At 41.8% G+C, this 16,853-nt stretch overlaps 1 long non-coding RNA gene across 1 annotated transcript; it reads left to right on the top strand.

Moving 5' to 3' along the window:
• Positions 1-2,729: 2,729 nt before the first annotated feature.
• Positions 2,730-3,303, top strand: LOC311000418. The gene is made up of 3 exons (XR_014596087.1): positions 2,730-2,803; positions 3,084-3,151; positions 3,245-3,303. It is a non-coding gene; the product is annotated as an uncharacterized lncRNA (long non-coding RNA).
• The last annotated feature ends 13,550 nt before the right edge of the window (positions 3,304-16,853 follow it).

The following is a 16,853-nucleotide window of genomic DNA, read 5'->3' on the forward strand; positions in this document are numbered from 1 at the left end:
GTTATGCAACTTTATACTAAGGAAGACCGGGAATGCAAACTCGCTGTATGTGACGTATTAATCTTGCATGTATGATTGCACCAAAGTGAAAGGAAGAAAGGTTCTCAGTGCTTCATCGGCTCGGCTACAGCTCCCTCTCGAGGCTAACCGTTAGCTAACCGTTAGCTCCATCCATCCATCACACTTCCTGTCAAATGTAACACTTAATACGTAAACTGTAAATTGGTGAAGCCATATGGTGAAGGCAGGGTTGTGACGTGGTCCAACAACCACATCAAATAACAATAATATTTGAATTTCATATTGAAAGGAGCACTATTACGTTACTAGCTAGTAGGCTAGTTGTGATTAGCAGCAGGTGCTGAGGCCACATTTAAAACCGGTTTACTCACAGATGACCAGTTTTCTTTGGTCCAAACAAATGCTTCATTCATTTTATTTTGTTGGTCCTGTCCTTTAAATCCTCTGTGTTTGCTCATTTCCTCAACGCACAGGTTTGGTGACCGAGTGGTGCAGGATTAGTTCCACCAACTACTCTTATGCAAATGTGTCAGAGTCGGTGAATCCGTCCTGCAGTCGTAGTTCGTAAGAAGAAGAAGCCAAACACTGTTAATATTGTTGGTGTTGAAAGTCATTTTCACCACAGTGCAAAACACCAAAGATGATGTCAGCATTTTGCTTTTTCTAAAACCTTTGAAATGTATTTATTTTCTCTTTTTTATTGTTTTATTTTACACAAACCCGCTACCCTCTACAAACCTTGTACCTCAAACTATTCAACTGTATAATGTATGATGTGGTGTTTGACTGTATGTTTCTGCTCCTTTTAACCTCTACTGATCCACTATGTTTAACATCAGATGTTACATTTATTTTGTTAGTTTTTTCCTGTAAATAGGCCTATGTTTTAAATTTTCTAAAAAAAAAAAAAATCAGGCATCTGCCGTAAAGGACTTCAGATTTTTAACCTCTGGCTTCAACTAAATTATTAACTTATTTTCTTTATATATTTTCAATGTGCAGCCTTCTGTTTCTAATTGAATTCTGTCCATATGTTGGTGTGTGATGAGCCTATGCAGCTCCAGACGACTTCATGCACTTTGTTATTGTTTGAGATTGGGACTGCAGAGCCGACTGCATGAGGTGTTTGTGTAAAAGCATGAAAAATATACAATATAGCCTACAACATGTAGAAACTGAGTCGAGTCACTGAGATAGAGATTTAATAAAATGTTACTGCGGTAGCCTACTGCTGTTCTGTCTTTGCCTTTTGCTTTAAGTTAAAGGCAAACACACAGTGTATTGCTGGAGTTACCATGGAAACGAGTTGGAGCTTCACCAATCAAGACTGGAGGTTCGTCTTCTCACCTCGTGATGAACCTTGGACATGTGGGGACTGTACTGTTGAGCTGGCAGGTCTTTTGTTTATTTAAATTTTTTTTACGTATTATCTGAGTTTGAGATGATGAGCAGTCTGTTTTTGTTTAACCTGTATATGTATGTGCACGTATATTCACCCAAGCAGTAGCGAGACACTGCAGGTTGGAGTCTGGAGGAACCAGTCCCAGCTGGATCACGGTGAGTTTTGATTGATAGATTTTTGATAGATCACAGTCTGTCACACTCAGATTTACACTTGACCTTAATGTTTTGCAAGAAAAAGAACCCAAGAGCAACTCGAGGCCGGACGATCTGCTCCATACGGGCGGTGATCGAATCTCATTGAGGTCAGTCATCACTGTTGTCCTTCTGGGTCAAATTGACCCAATCTGTTCCCTCCCTCCAGCTTTCTTTCCTTCCTTTCTCCCTTCCTTCTTTCTACAATCCTTTTTCCCTTCCTTCTTTCCTTCCTTCCTCCCTTCTTTCCCTTCGTCCTTACTTCTTCCTTCCTTTTTGACCTAATTGACCCAATATTCCCTCCCTCCATCTTTCTTTCCTTCCTGTTCCCTTCCTTCTTTCCACAATCCGTCCTTCCTTCCTGCCTTCCTTCCTTCTTTCCCTTCGTCCATCCTTCTGCTGCCTTCCTTGAACTAATCTGTTCCCTCCCTCCCTCCCTCCATCTTTCTTTCCTTCCTTCCTTCTTTTTTTCCCTTCGTCCTTACTTCTTCCTTCCTTTTTGACCCAATGTTCCCTCCCTCCATCTTTCTTTCCTTCCTTTTCCCTTCCTTCTTTCCACAATCTTTCCTTCCTTCCTTCCCTTCGTCCATCCTTCTGCTTCCTTCCTTGACCTAATCTGTTCCCTCCCTCCCTCCATCTTTCTTTCCTTCCTTCTTTTGTTCCCTTCGTCCTTACTTCTTCCTTCCTTTTTGACCCAATGTTCCCTCCCTCCATCTTTCTTTCCTTCCTTTTCCCTTCCTTCTTTCCCTTCGTCCATCCTTCTGCTTCCTTCCTTGACCTAATCTGTTCTCTCCCTCCATCTTTCTTTCTTTTCTTCCTTCTTTTTCCCTTCGTCCTTACTTCTTCCTTCCTTTTTGACCCAATCTGTTCCCTCCCTCCATCTTTCTTTCCTTCCTTCTTTCCACAATCCTTCCTTCCTTCTTTCCCTTCGTCCATCCTACTGCTTTCTTCATTGACCTAATCTGTTCCCTCCCTCCCTCCCTCCCTCCCTCCCTCCATCTTTCTTTCCTTCCTTTTTCCCTTCCCTTTTCCTTCCTTCAGTCCTTAAATGAAGACAGACAGAGACGCAGCAGCAGCCTCCATGTTCATCATCTCTGTCTCTTCTGACACAGACAGTCCCCGTGAGGACAAGCGGATCCGATGGAGTCTTCAGGACCTGGACGGAGCTGCAGGGAAAAGAGGAGAGGTGAGGACCAGACCAGACTTTGTGCTCTAACAGTATGTGGAGATGTATGTTAGTGTTCATGCAGACAGGCTGGATTGTTGACTTTGTGCTTTTGTCTTTGTGTGGCCACAGAACTAGATCATATGTTTATAGTTTATTTCACTTTGTAGTAAAAACTAAAAGCTCCTTCATGTAAAAGAATTAGTATAAGAAAATGTTTGTCAACTTTATTCATGTTTTCAATGTAAACTGGTTTTCTGTGATTTAAAACTAACCAGGTGTAATTCTATACTTTGACCAGCAGATGGCACCACATCACCAGCTGGAGCCAGGAGTGAGCCACCTCAATGTTTCTGGAGAAAACACAATGTAAGTGTGATTTGTAGCTGAAGTGTTGCAGCTCAAACATTTCTAAATGTCAGGATGAGTGACTAAATGTTTTTTGTGTATGTGTTGTCCCAGGTGGAGAGTCAGAGGTGTTTGTGAACATCACAATGAAGATGAAGCAGGAGGAGCTGACTACTGTCTGCACAGCAGTAAGAGCATTTCTTTATTTGTCATTAATGCTAGCTTGTTTTTCTGGGGTTCCCTTAGGACCTCATTGATGTGTAGCCATGTGTGTATTCAGTAGGTTTATATATGACCAGCTAATTGTAACTACTAAAGCTATGGTCAACAATACATGTGTTTGTATTTTTGCCTTATTGCTCATGTATTTCTTGAACATATCTTGACTGTCACACTGACTCATTCACTCCAGATGTCTCCAATTTGATGCTCAACGAGGCGACAGCCTCCTGCTTCTCCATTGGCTGAGCACAGGTGTCTGCACTCCCGTCTGACGATCAGGGTAAGTGAGTTTGCTCGCTTTTATTCAATACGTTGTTTACTTCAGGTTTTATTCATTGGATCATGTGTTTGTTTGACTCTAATCTTTGTCTCCTGTGTAGGTGTTGAACCCTGAGCTGACTGGCTCCAGCGACCATGTGCTTGTACTGCTGCCACCTCTACTTGGTAAGAAACACTCAAGGCATACACAGAGAAATCTTTATTTACTTCACAACACACATAGTCACAGTTGCCTCCATCTTGTTCAGTCTGAAAGACAAAGGACACATTCAGCATGAGTTGCAGGTAGTCCTGTCTAACACTGATTGTCCATGTTCTCTCTTTCAGGAGCTGCTGTCCACCTTGAGTCCAGAAGAACTTCACCACCCGGTTCAAAGAAGACATTGTTCAACAATGTTTGTCAACCTTGATCCATCTCTGGTTTGTGTTGGCAGTGGAGTCTACCATGTGCTTCACTTGGTGAGTCAGCCATTTTGTAGACCAGGCCATGTGGCTGCAGGCGTTTGACTGATCGAATCTGATCAGAGTACTCTTGGTTGTTGGAGCAAACACCTGCAGCCACATGGCCTTGTCTACAAGATAGCCGACTTACCCAGTCAAGCACATGGCAGATTCCATTACCAACACAAACCAGAAATGGATCAAGGTTAAACACAATGTAAAGTTGTTTGAAAATGAAATAAAAGTACAAAATAAAAACCAAACCTGAAGTTAAAGACATAAGGCGCTGTGCTCCATGGCTCCATCTCAAAGTCGCGTTGGGTAAGTCGCATCTTCTAGCTGGTGCACCAGCAAACTGAATGACTATTTGTAGGACACTGCTCCTCTGTTTGCTGCGGCTGCTCATCAGGACCAGAGTGCAGGCACCTGTGCTCGGCCAATGGGGAAGCAGCTCCGCCTTCCTGGAGGACATCACCTCGTTAAGCACCAAACTGGAGACATCTGGAGTAAATGAGTCTGTGACAGTCATTGAGGTGGTCACTCCTGGCTCCAGCTGCTGATTTTGCGCCATCTGCTGGTCAAAGCATAGAATTACACTGTTAGTTTTAAATGACAGAAAACCTGCAGTTTACATTTTAAACATTAATAAAGTTGACAAACACTTTCTTATTAGTGTGACTGCTGAAGCAGTCACACTATTGTTCTTCTGTTTGGCCATTTTCTTCCGCCTTTTTACGGTCTTCTTCTAGTCCTTCATACTTTGTGCTATTTCAACAATTCATATATCAAAACGTGCAGCTTTTTTTGAACTTTATTGGCATTACTTTTCTCTTTTTAACTATTTATACTTTTTCAAATATTTAACCTTTTCTGATTTTTTTCAGCTTTATAATGGGTGTGTATTGCGTCTAACGAGCAGAGCCAGAGTGGTGTCAGAGTGGATAGAGGCAAAAAAACATTCTAGAGTTTTTCTGGCTAAACTGTCAGCACGGCCACAAATTAAACTCTAGACAAATTATTTTCTCCAGTTTTGTAGCCACACTTGTCTTCTGGCTAACATTCTGGTCAAAAATGCAAAGAGACTTAGATAATAATTTAAAATATTTTTTAAATGCAGCCAGGGAGCTCTCTGCTCTCATTAAGCTCAATGCATTTTTTTCACAGCAGCAGGAGAAGGAGCTCAACTTTGTAACTTGCTGTTAAGTGCTTTTTAATTCATTTTAATTCACCAAAAAATAGTCACAGGTCACAAAAAAGTCCTCTCCTTACTTGGTGTGGCTAATCTATACTCATTTCTTTTTATTTTAAGCATCATTGAAAAATCTCACATTCATCAAAGTCTCAATCTCTCTTCTTCACAACTCCACTGTAGTGTAGGGGTTAGGGTGGCTGCTTGCCAACCCTAAGGTCACTGGTTCAAATCCAAGGGAAGAACTCTTGTTATGTTATGTTGAAGTCTGCTCTCCTCCCCCGCCTTCAATTGGTTACAGGTGTTTGTTATCTCCTTGATTACTCATACCAGTTTGCAGCACATCATCACATAACAATGAATGACAACAGTCTTGAAAGCAGTGTGCTCTCTGTAGCCGAGTGGCAGAGTAAAGGTTTAGTAATCATATGGTCATGGGTTCAATTCCTGCCTCGGTCATTTCACATCATTGCTTGACTTTTGATTCCAATTATTCAGCTGTCATTGGACAGTCTTTGATTCCTCATAGTATAAAGCTCATTGTAACTCAGGTTCTCTGTGGCCATATGGTTAGTGTGTTAGGTGTTGTGCTATTTCAACAATTCATATATCAAAACGTGCAGCTTTTTTTGAACTTTATCGACATTACTTTTCTCTTTTTAACTATTTATCTCTGCTCTCATTCAGCCCAATGCTGAGAGTTCTCCACAACTCTGTCTGTAGCCTAGTGGTTAGCTTGCTGGTCTGGGGACCTGAAGGTTGCTGGTTCAAATCTTGCCTCAACAACAATTATAGTGAATTATTTTCCCAGTTGTCCTCTGTTGACTTCTGATAACTTGCTTCATGTTGAAACTGCTGCTCTCAGCCTGAAATTCACAGAAATTTTCATTCTAAGTCATTCAAGCTTGACTCTCAAGCTTTCTTGATGTTGACAGTGTGCAGATCATTAACAGACAACAGTCTCTGCAACTGTGTGTGCACTGTGGCCTAGAGGCAGAGTGGAAGTCTAATGACCATGAGGTTGTGGGTTCGATTCCAACCTTGGTCAAACATTTTTTTTTTTTTTTTTTTTTTTAACAACTTTATTTAAGGCATTTTCAGTTATATAAGAGTAACAAACATACAAACAAACGAATAATCAAAAATACAAGATACAAGATATCAGATCTTGTGAACATAATCCCATACTAGTGCCCTCCCACATACCCTCCCTTGGGACCAAGAGTAGAGAAAAAAAAAAAGAAAAAAAAAAGGGGGATCCAATGTTGCAAAAGTGTGACATCAAAAGACTAGTCAGACAGATTGAAAATAACAAAATAATATGATTAGTTACAGAATAAACTTCTTAACATAATCAATAAAAGGAGACCACACTCTGGTGTATGCGTCACAAGAGCCGTTTAGTGTATGTCTTATCTTTTCTAACTGAAGCAAAGATAGAACCTCCTGAATCCATCTCCTGAAGGGTGGGCATTTATTAGATTTCCAGTTCATTAAGATCACCCTACGAGTTATAAGGCTGCAGAATGCTATTGCTCTCTTTTGTTTATTAGTGGTGTATATTTCTGAGGGTGTGACTCCAAACAAAGCGGTGAGTGGGTTGGGTTTGAGGGGTGTGTTGCATAGAACAGATAGACAGTCGAAAATGGAGGACCAGAAATTAACTAAAGAGGGACAGGACCAGAACATATGGCCCAGTGACACTTGGTTGCCACACCTAGGACAGGTAGGGAGAACAGACGGGTATATTTTAGCTAGCCTATCATTGGAGTAATGTAGCCGATGAAATACTTTGAATTGTATCAGCCCGTGCCTAATACATATAGAGGAGGTGTGTATGTTAGAGATACATTTATCCCAGACATCATCTGGTATCACGGTTTCCAGATCGCGTTCCCATGTTTCATGCGTTTTAGTGTGTGATGGGGGATCCACATTGTGTATTATATTATAAGCCTTGGAGATCAGACCCCTGTTCCATGGATTCAGATTTAACAAATCATACGCAGAATCTTTATCTGGCGGTTTGGGGAAAGTAGAGAAATGTTTGGAGGCAAAGCTGCGTACTTGGAGATATCTGAAGAAGTGAGATCTTGGGATATTATGGTCTTTTACTAGGGCTTCAAATGAAAGGAAGGAGCTCTCATCAAACAAATCGTCAAAGAAAACCAGTCCATGTCGATGCCAGCCAGCGAAACATTGATCCACCTGTGAGGGTGCGAAGAGATGATTGAAAGAAAGAGGGGAAAGGCTATTGATCTGATCAAGGTTAAAATGCTTGCGAAATTGTACCCAAATTCTAATGGAATTTGACACCACAGGATTAGAAAAAGTCTTATAATTTGTCTGCGTTGCCAGTGGAGCTGTTAGCAGCGAGATGGGGGATATTGATGCATGTGATGAAAGCTCCATCATCGCCCAGGCAGGCCCATTTTTGTCGGAGAAAGACGTCACCCAGTATGCCAACTTGGAAATATTTGATGCCCAATAGTAATGGAGGAAGTTGGGGAGACCCAATCCTCCTTCAGATTTAGGCCTTTCCAAATAGATTTTCTTTATACGAGGCATGGCTCGGTTCCAAATAAACGAAGAGACATACTTATCCAGCTTAATAAAAAACTGTTTTGGGAGCCAGATAGGGATTGTTACAAACATGTATAGGAATCTAGGCAATACTGTCATCTTGAGAGCATTTATGCGGCCTGCTAGCGAGACAGGAAGGCAAGACCACCTCTCTAAATCTTTTTTGGTTTGTTCTAATAAGTTATCAAAATTGGTCTTTTTAAGTGACTTAAATGAACTGGTTACTTGTACACCTAGGTACTTAAAGGACTGATGTTCAATTTTAAAGGGAAATCCGTCATAGTCTAATAATTTGCTTACATCATTTATGGGAAAAAGAAGACTTTTTGATAAATTTAATTTATAGCCAGATAAACTCCCAAATTCCTGTAGTAACTGCAGAAGGTGAGGTATAGATTGGCTTGGGTTGGAGACAAAAAGGAGCAAGTCATCTGCATAGAGTGCAGTCTTATGGATTGTGTTTCCTCTAGTGATGCCCTTGATTCTCTCATCCCCCCTGATCGCAATGGCCAGAGGTTCTATGGCTAAGTCAAACAAATATGGCGACAGACAGCAGCCCTGACGCGTGCCTTTATATAATGGAAAATATGCTGATGTTGAGCCATTCGTTTTTACGGCCGACATAGGACTACTATACAAAATTTTGATCCAGTTTCTGAATGTTTCCCCGAATCCAAACTTCTTCATGACTGCATATAAATACTCCCACTCTATCCTATCAAAAGCCTTTTCGGCATCGAGTGACAAAATTACCTCAGGCTGCTGTGTGGAATGGGTGGAATACATTACATTAAAGAGCCGCCTTAGGTTGAAAAAGGGCTGTCGGCCTGGAACGAAGCCAGTCTGATCCTGATGTATAAGTGCTGGTATCACATCATTTAATCTGTTAGCCAAGGCTTTGGTCAGAATTTTGTAATCACAACAAAGGAGACTGATGGGTCTGTAAGATGAGCAGTCAAGTGGATTCTTATCCTTTTTTAATATTAATGATATGGTTGCTTGGGTGAGAGTTGGTGGTAAGCAGCCAGCTTCCAGAGTTTCATCATACATTGCTTTAATTAAGGGGACTAGTTTGGAAGAGAATGTCTTATAGTACTCAATTGGAAACCCATCAGGTCCTGGAGTCCGCCCGCTCTGCATAGAGTTTATAGCGGCTTGAATCTCATTGGTGGTGAGAGGTTGATCAAGGGAGGATTGGATGTCTGGGTTAAGAGTGGGAGCATCTAGAGAGTCCAAAAATGATTGAATTTGAGCCGTATTTGTGTCCACATTGGACAAATAAAGATTTGAGTAATACTTTTTAAATTGACTGTTTATAAGGTTCGGGTCAGACGTGGTTACGCCCGGGCCGATGTTAATCTCTGAAATTTGGGAATTGCTAGTTGACTGTCGGAGCTGATGCGCGAGCATTCGACCTGCTTTCTCACCGTGCTCGTAGAATTTTTGTTTAGTTTTAAGCAAATTACTTACTACTTTATGGGTAGAAAGGTTATTATATTCCATTTGTAATAAGATGCGCTCTTTGTGTAGATCTGATGAGGCCTGTGTTGAGCACTTCTTATCGATGTCTGCTATAGCCTGCTCAATTTCCAAAAGGCGTTTATTGTGTTCTTTATTTTTATGTGCTGTATATGAAATTATCTGACCCCTAATATAGGCTTTATGTGATTCCCACAAGGTACGACGGGATATATCTGGACAGTCATTTATTTCAAAAAAGAGGTCTATTTGTCCAGCAACAAATTTTTTAAATTCAGAGCATAACAACAGGGCAGGGTCAAGCTGCCACGTTCGTCGGGATCGGACGTTATCCGGGAAGTAAATGTCCAATTGTACAGGAGAATGATCTGACACTACAATACTATGGTATTGTGAGTTGGTAACATGCGGGAGGAGGTTATTATTGATCAGGAAGTAGTCTATCCTTGAATAACTTTTGTGGACAGGTGAGAAAAAAGAAAATTGTTTTGCATCTGGATTCAGTTTCCTCCAGGGGTCAGAAAGATTGTACGAGTGCATGAAAGAATCAAGGACACCACCAGATTTGGACAGTTGGCTGCCCGGTTTGGGATTGGACCTGTCTAGTTGTGGGTGAAGCACACAGTTCAAGTCTCCAGCTATAATAAGCTGATGGGTGTTGACATCAGTTAAGGATGAAATTACTTTAGTAAAAAATTGAGGGTCATCCCAATTTGGGCCGTAGATATTGACAAGAATAATGGGAGAGTTATATAGCTTGCCAACTAATATGATAAATCTACCACTGGGATCTTGAATTGTTTTAGTATGACTGAATTGGACTCCCTTCCTAAAAAGAATTGCGACACCTCTTGAGTTGTGGTTAAAGTTGGAATGATAGACCTGGCCGATCCAACTGTTTCTCAACCTTGTATGATGATTGACCTTCAGATGCGTCTCCTGCAGAAATATAATGTCTGGGTTAAATGATCTCAAATGACAAAAAATCTTGTTACGTTTAACTGCATTGCCCATGCCTCTAATATTCCAGGAGATGAAAGAAACAGAGCCAGGAGCTCTATGTATCTGTCTCTGTGACGTCATGTTACATTGAATTTGCAAAGATATATCATGTCCTCAAGCCCTTGGAGAAAATGGTTGGATCTAACAACGCAAACATACAGTGTAAACAAACTAAAAAAAAACTTCTGAAGAGTTGAAAACAGGTTAACAAAATACTCTTGGTACCCATCCTTAAAGGCTATCAGCCCACCCAAGTAGGTTGCTCCATCACCAGTTGAGCATACCATCGAACAAGAACACTTGGTGTTAACTAAGCCCTACAAGAACTATGCATGAAAAGAACAGTTAAAGACATAATGATCCTCTAAGATTAGGATTGCTGAGTTAGTTACTTTAAGTAGCTGCCATAAACAAAAAAAAACAAAACAAAACAAAAAAAAAAAATATATATATATAGTAATAATAATGGTTATAATAATAATAAATAGATAGAGGTAGATTGAGGATTATCCGTCCACTTAAAGTGAAGCCTGTGTAATGGTTCATTACTTAACGACAGAGGAAATGAAAAGGGGAAAAAGTAAATAAAAAAAAAATAAAAAATAAAAAAAAAAAAAATAAAGAAAAAAAGAAAAAAAAAAAAAGAAAAAGAAAATAATAAGAAAAATAATAATAAGTGAACAAATGAAAAAAAAAAGTGTTACCAGGGTTAACAAACTACCCGCACATTATTGATTAATAATAATGGCTACTGTGCTCTGATTTCAAATAAACCCCATGAAAATACTGGCGTATCTGGTTAATGTACCCTTTCAAGATTGTCATGACTTAGTTTACCGTTCAGGTGGAGAGTAAATAAACTGTACATGACATTTTGTGGCATAACAGGTATGTGACCGTGGGGTTTACAGTCCTTCAGTTACCTGCCTCCTCGGTTTGCAGGTGACCAACAATGTATTGCTTAGCTTCAGCAGGATTGTCGAATGATCTCTGTTCTCCATTTGGGCCGGTGATTTTCAACGTCGCGGGGAACAGCAGACCAAACCGGGTGTTGGGGCAGTGGCTCAGCAGCTCTCTCGCTTCCTTGAATGTGGCCCGGCGTTTCCTCACAGCAGCAGTATAGTCTGGATATATGTAGATGGGCTTGTTGTTATGCTGAACCGGGCGTCGGCTTGACGCTCTTCTCAAGACATCCATCTTTTCTTGAAAATAGTGAAACTTAACCACGATCGGTCGCGGGGGATCCCCCTGCTTGGGTTTGGGCATCAGGCTTCTGTGGGCTCGGTCAAGTGTTGGGGTGTAGTCCAGACCCAGTGCGTCTTGTAGCAGTTTAGCTACTGACCTTTCCATACGAATATCCCCGAGGCTTTCCTCCACTCCGATAATACGTAAATTGTCTCTGCGCTGCCTTGACTCCAGATCTTCCGCCTTAGATGTTAACTGCTTGACTTGGGAAGACAGCGATGTGAGCTGTGTCTCAAGCTCAACGACCCGGTCGGAGTAGTGGTTAGCCCCGTCTTCCAGGCTACGTATTGATGTAGCATGTAGCTTGAGCTCCTGGTTAGCCGTCTCCAGAGCTTCCCGTGCTTCAGAGCGGACTGTGTTTATTTCTTGACGTAGCTCGTCGGAGAGGCTCTCAATTTTCGTGTGCAAGTCAGTCGCTAGTGTAGAGACCGTGTCTTCTATTTTAGTCAAGACCGACCGTTCAGAGGCTTTGATAGCTTCCATTATGGAGGCGACGGCCGAGGTGTCCGTGGGAGCTTCTGCCATGGGAGAGTCCGGGGGTGTAGTTCCTCGCTTGGGCCTCGGTTTACGAGGCATGCGCGTAGGCGTTAAACGGGTGTAAAAAGACAGAAAAAAAGAAAAAAAACTGCAGCGACTGTATAGTGCAAGGTTTAGGATACGATTTTGTTAGTTATTTGATTGTTTTAGAGGATTAAATTTAACGAAATTGTAATTTTCATGCAGAGCTCGAGGAAGATGCGTGTTTACATGTTGCTGCTCACGAGCGCCGACCTTGGTCAAACATTTGTATGATGATCACTGCTTGCACTATTTGCTAATTCTGCAACAGCGTTCAGTTGCTGTCAGCAGTCACACCATTTCCATTCTTGGAAATGCTTTTTCTAGTTCTAATTCTCACACTGACATTTACATTTATGTCAAATAAACCTCTGGAAACTTCACACTTGTCTTTTGTCAGTGAACTGGGCTCTGTGGTGGACTGTTGTGTGTCTCTTAGGGACAAACAAGATTAAGGCTTCATAATATCATATCATATAATATCACACATACCTGTATCAAACTATACTTGTATCAAAGTATAGAGTCAAACAGCATAGATCAGCATGATGCACTGATCTAAAAAGTCTAGAAATTATGACCAGAAGAGATGGTGAAGATCTTCTGGAGCCTGTTTACTTTTTATCAATGCATTTATTTGTATTTTTATATAAATAAATGGTAATTATTTACTCTTTGTATATTTATACTTTTATATATTGTTCTTCCCCTGGCACAACAGCATTGTTATGTACACAAGTGTTCATAAAGTTAAAAAAAAAATTACAAGAAAGGGTGTTTAATTTCTTAAGTCTTTCATTGTGTTACTGAGATCGGCTCTATCTCTAGATCTCTAGATCTCTAGCCGGAAAAGGAGTCAAACTAGCTATAGAGTCAAACAGCATAGATCAGCATCATTTGTTCTCATGATGCTGGAAAAGGTTGAGGGGTCTGTCGGTCCCTGAACACCAGGATCCTCTCACGATCAGCACTCCCAGTTTTTTTTTTTTTTTCCATCACCCGCTTGTGGTCCAATGGATATGCACCCTGCCTGTCAACGCAGTGGTCGCTGGTTCGAGACCACGCAGTTTTCATCATCATCATCATCATCATCATCATCCTGCTCCAAAACAATCTCATCAACAAAGACCAACCAAACATGTCAATGAAGGAGACTGTCATAATTATTCACTTATTCATCTTCATGAGATAACTCCATCTCTTCAGCTCAACATTCAATCACTCTGCTGTACAAAGTCCACATGTTCACACCTGGAACTGTTGGTGGTCTGGTGGTGCAGTGGGTTTACTCATGTTATTGAACGTGGAGATCGTGGGTTCGAGTCTATGTGCTGCTTTTGGTTTGTATATGGTGTTGTGCAGCCGTACGAGTCACTACACAAGTTCCAACACATCAAGAACCACAGCCAGTTGTTAGTGCAGTGAATCGGCTACTTACTTGTAAACACAAACGTTGCTTGTTCAAAGCCACGCACAGCTTTTGTTATGTATGTTGTTGTGCAGCCGTACGAGTCAGTACATGTTCCAACACATCTTACCTCAGATCCACTGCTGGTGTAATGGATCTAGTACTGGCTTTGGACTCAAGAGATTGTGGGTTCAAGTCCTGGTGTTGGCTTCTTGGTTTCCTCCTTAAGTTTCTTTGTATGTGCTGCTTTGACTATGTCAAATACACTATGACCAATGTCTTTGTTACACTGATTAATGGTTGAGTGGGTTGTGCTGCCGCTTTGGGTGCAGTAGACCACGAGTTCGATCCCCGGGAGCGACAGAGAGAGATTTTCTCTTTAAGTTTCTTTGTAGCTGCTCTGACGATGTCAAATACACTATGACCAGTGGATTGTCTCGGGCTCGGTGGTCGAGTGTGTTGCGTTACCACTTTGGGTAGCGAAGGCCACGGGTTCGAGCCCCAGTGGGAGCAGTCCCCTCCCCCCCACCACGACGGTGGGTCACAAGAAGGCCGGACAAGGGCGTTACCGACTACTGACCGGACCCGACCGGACCTGACTGGTCCCGACCCGACTTATGTCGTTCGTCTCGTTCGTCTCTGTGTTGTGTTGTTCGTCTGTCTGAATGCATGCGTGAATGAATGTGGGTATATAGGTCATAAAATAGGAACTAAAAGTAAGGAATAAAGTAGAAAATAAAAGTAATGATAAGTAACTAAAAGTAGTGTAGGTAAATAAAAAAAACTAAAGTAAGAACTATTATTAAGTATTATTGTATAATTAAGTAATAAAGTCAATAAAATCCCACTTATTTACTCACTTCTCATGCATCTCTTTAACCGGCCTTCTTCTTCTCTCACTGTCCCCCCTGGGGATTGAACCCGTGGTCTGCTGCACCCAAAGCGGCAGCACAACCCACTGTACCATTAATCGGTGTGACAGAGACATTGGTCATAGTGTATTTGACATCGTCAAAGCAGCACATACAAAGAAACTTAAGGAGGAAACCAAGAAGCCAACACCAGGGATCGAACCAGCGACCTCTTCAGTCCATAGCCAGAGCGAGATCCACTACACCAGCGCTGGATCTGAGATTTGATGTGTTGGAACTTGTACTGACTCATACAAAGCAGCACATACAAAGAAACTTACGAAGAAGACCAAGAAGCCAACACCAGGACTCAAACCCACGTTGTCAGAGTCCAAAGCCAGGAGGATATCCACTACACCAGCGGTGGATCTGAGACCAGATGTGTTACTGACTCGTACTGTGACACAGATTGAATGTTGAGCTGAAGAGATGACGTCCTCCAGGAAGGCGGAGCTGCTTCTCCATTGGCCGAGCACAGGTGTCTGCACTCCCGTCCTGACGATCAACTGCAGCAAACAGAGGAGCAGTGTCCTACAAATAGTCATTCTGCACTGGAGCGTCAGCGGAAGCGTCAGGGAATGCGACTTTGCTCAAAGAACAGGCATCTTACACTTAAGGCTTTTATTCATTTGATAGTGTTTGTTTCACTCATCTTTGTCTCTTTTGCAGGTTTTCAACCCTGAGCTGACTGGCTACCATGTGCTTCTACTGCCACCTCTACTTGGTAAGAAACACTCGAAGCATACACAGAAATCTTTACTTACTTCCCCATGCACATAGTCACAGTTGCCTCCATCTTGTTCAGTCTGAAAGACAAAGGACACATTCAACATGAGTTGCAGGCGGAAGCCTCAGGAAATGCGACTTTGCTCAAAGACCAGGCATCTTACACTTAAAGTTTTTATTCATTTGATAGTGTTTGTTTCACTCTATCTTTGTCTCTTTTGCAGGTTTTCAAGCCTGAGCTGACTGGCTACCATGCGCTTCTACTGCCACCTCTACTTGGTAAGAAACACTCACGGCATACTGTTGAATACACACAGCATCTTTACTTACTTCCACAAGACGCATACCATCTTGTTCAGTCTGAAAGACAAAGGACACATTCAGCATGAGTTGCAGGTAGTCCTGTCTAACACTGATTGTCCATGTTCTCTCTTTCAGGAGCTGCTGTCGACCATTGAGTCCAGAAGAACTTCACCACCTGATCAAAGAAGACATTGAAGACTCAATGTTAATCGTGTGGAAATGTTTGTCAACCTTGATCCATCCCTGGTTTGTGCCATGTGCTTCACTGGGTGAGTCGGCCATCTTGTAGACCAGGCCATGTGGCTGCAGGTGTTTGTTTCAACCAAGAGCACTTTGACTGAGTCAGTCTGGTGTACTGCTGCTTGGTTGGAACAAACACCTGCAGCCACATGGCCTGGTCTACAAGCGTCGGGGTATGCGACTTTGCTCAAAGACCAGGCATCTTACATCTTTTACTTAAGGTTTTTATTTATTTAATGGTGTTTGTTTCACTCTATCTTTGTCTCTTTTGCAGGTTTTCAACCCTGGGCTGACTGGCTACCATGCGCTTCTACGACTGCCACCTCTACTTGGTAAGTAACACTCACGGCATACTGTTGAATACACACAGCATCTTTACTTACTTCCACAAGACACATAGTCACACAGTTACCTCCATCTTGTTCAGACTGAAAGACAAAGGACACATTCAGCATGAGTTGCAGGTAGTCCTGTCTAACACTGCTTGTCCATGCTCTCTCTTTCAGGAGCTGCTGTCCACCTTGAGTCCAGAAGAACTTCACCACCTGGTTCAAAGAAGACATTGAAGACTCAACAATGTTAATATCCATCTCTGGTTTGTGCCATGTGCTTTCACTGGGTGAGTCGGCCATCTTGTAGACCAGGCCATGTGGCTGCAGGTGTTTGTTTCAACCAAGAGCACTTTTGACTGAGTCAAGTCTGGTGTACTGCTGCTTGGTTGGAACAAACACCTGCAGCCACATGGCCTGGTCTACAAGATGGCCGACTCACCCAGTGAAGCACATGGCACAAACCAGGGATGGGATCAAGGTTAAACAATGTAAAGTTGTTGTAAATGAAAATAAGTACAAAATAAAAACCATATATAAAAAACCTTCTTTGTGATTAATGTAGCTTGTTTTTCTGTGGTTCACCTCATTAGTGTGTGTATATATAGGTGGGGTTCACCTCATTAGTATAGGTTTGTATATGGCCTTTGTAACTGTACATACTAAAGCTATGGTCAACAATACATGTGTTTTAAAGTTTTGTATCCAATTTATTGCATCTTGCCTTATTGATATACTCATTTACTCAAGATGTCTCTAATTTGACACTCCAACGAGGTGACGTCCTCCAGGAGGGCCATGGAGCACA

Source organism: Trachurus trachurus (genome assembly GCF_905171665.1).
Source record: "Trachurus trachurus genome assembly, chromosome: 2".
Lineage (NCBI taxonomy): Eukaryota > Metazoa > Chordata > Actinopteri > Carangiformes > Carangidae > Trachurus > Trachurus trachurus.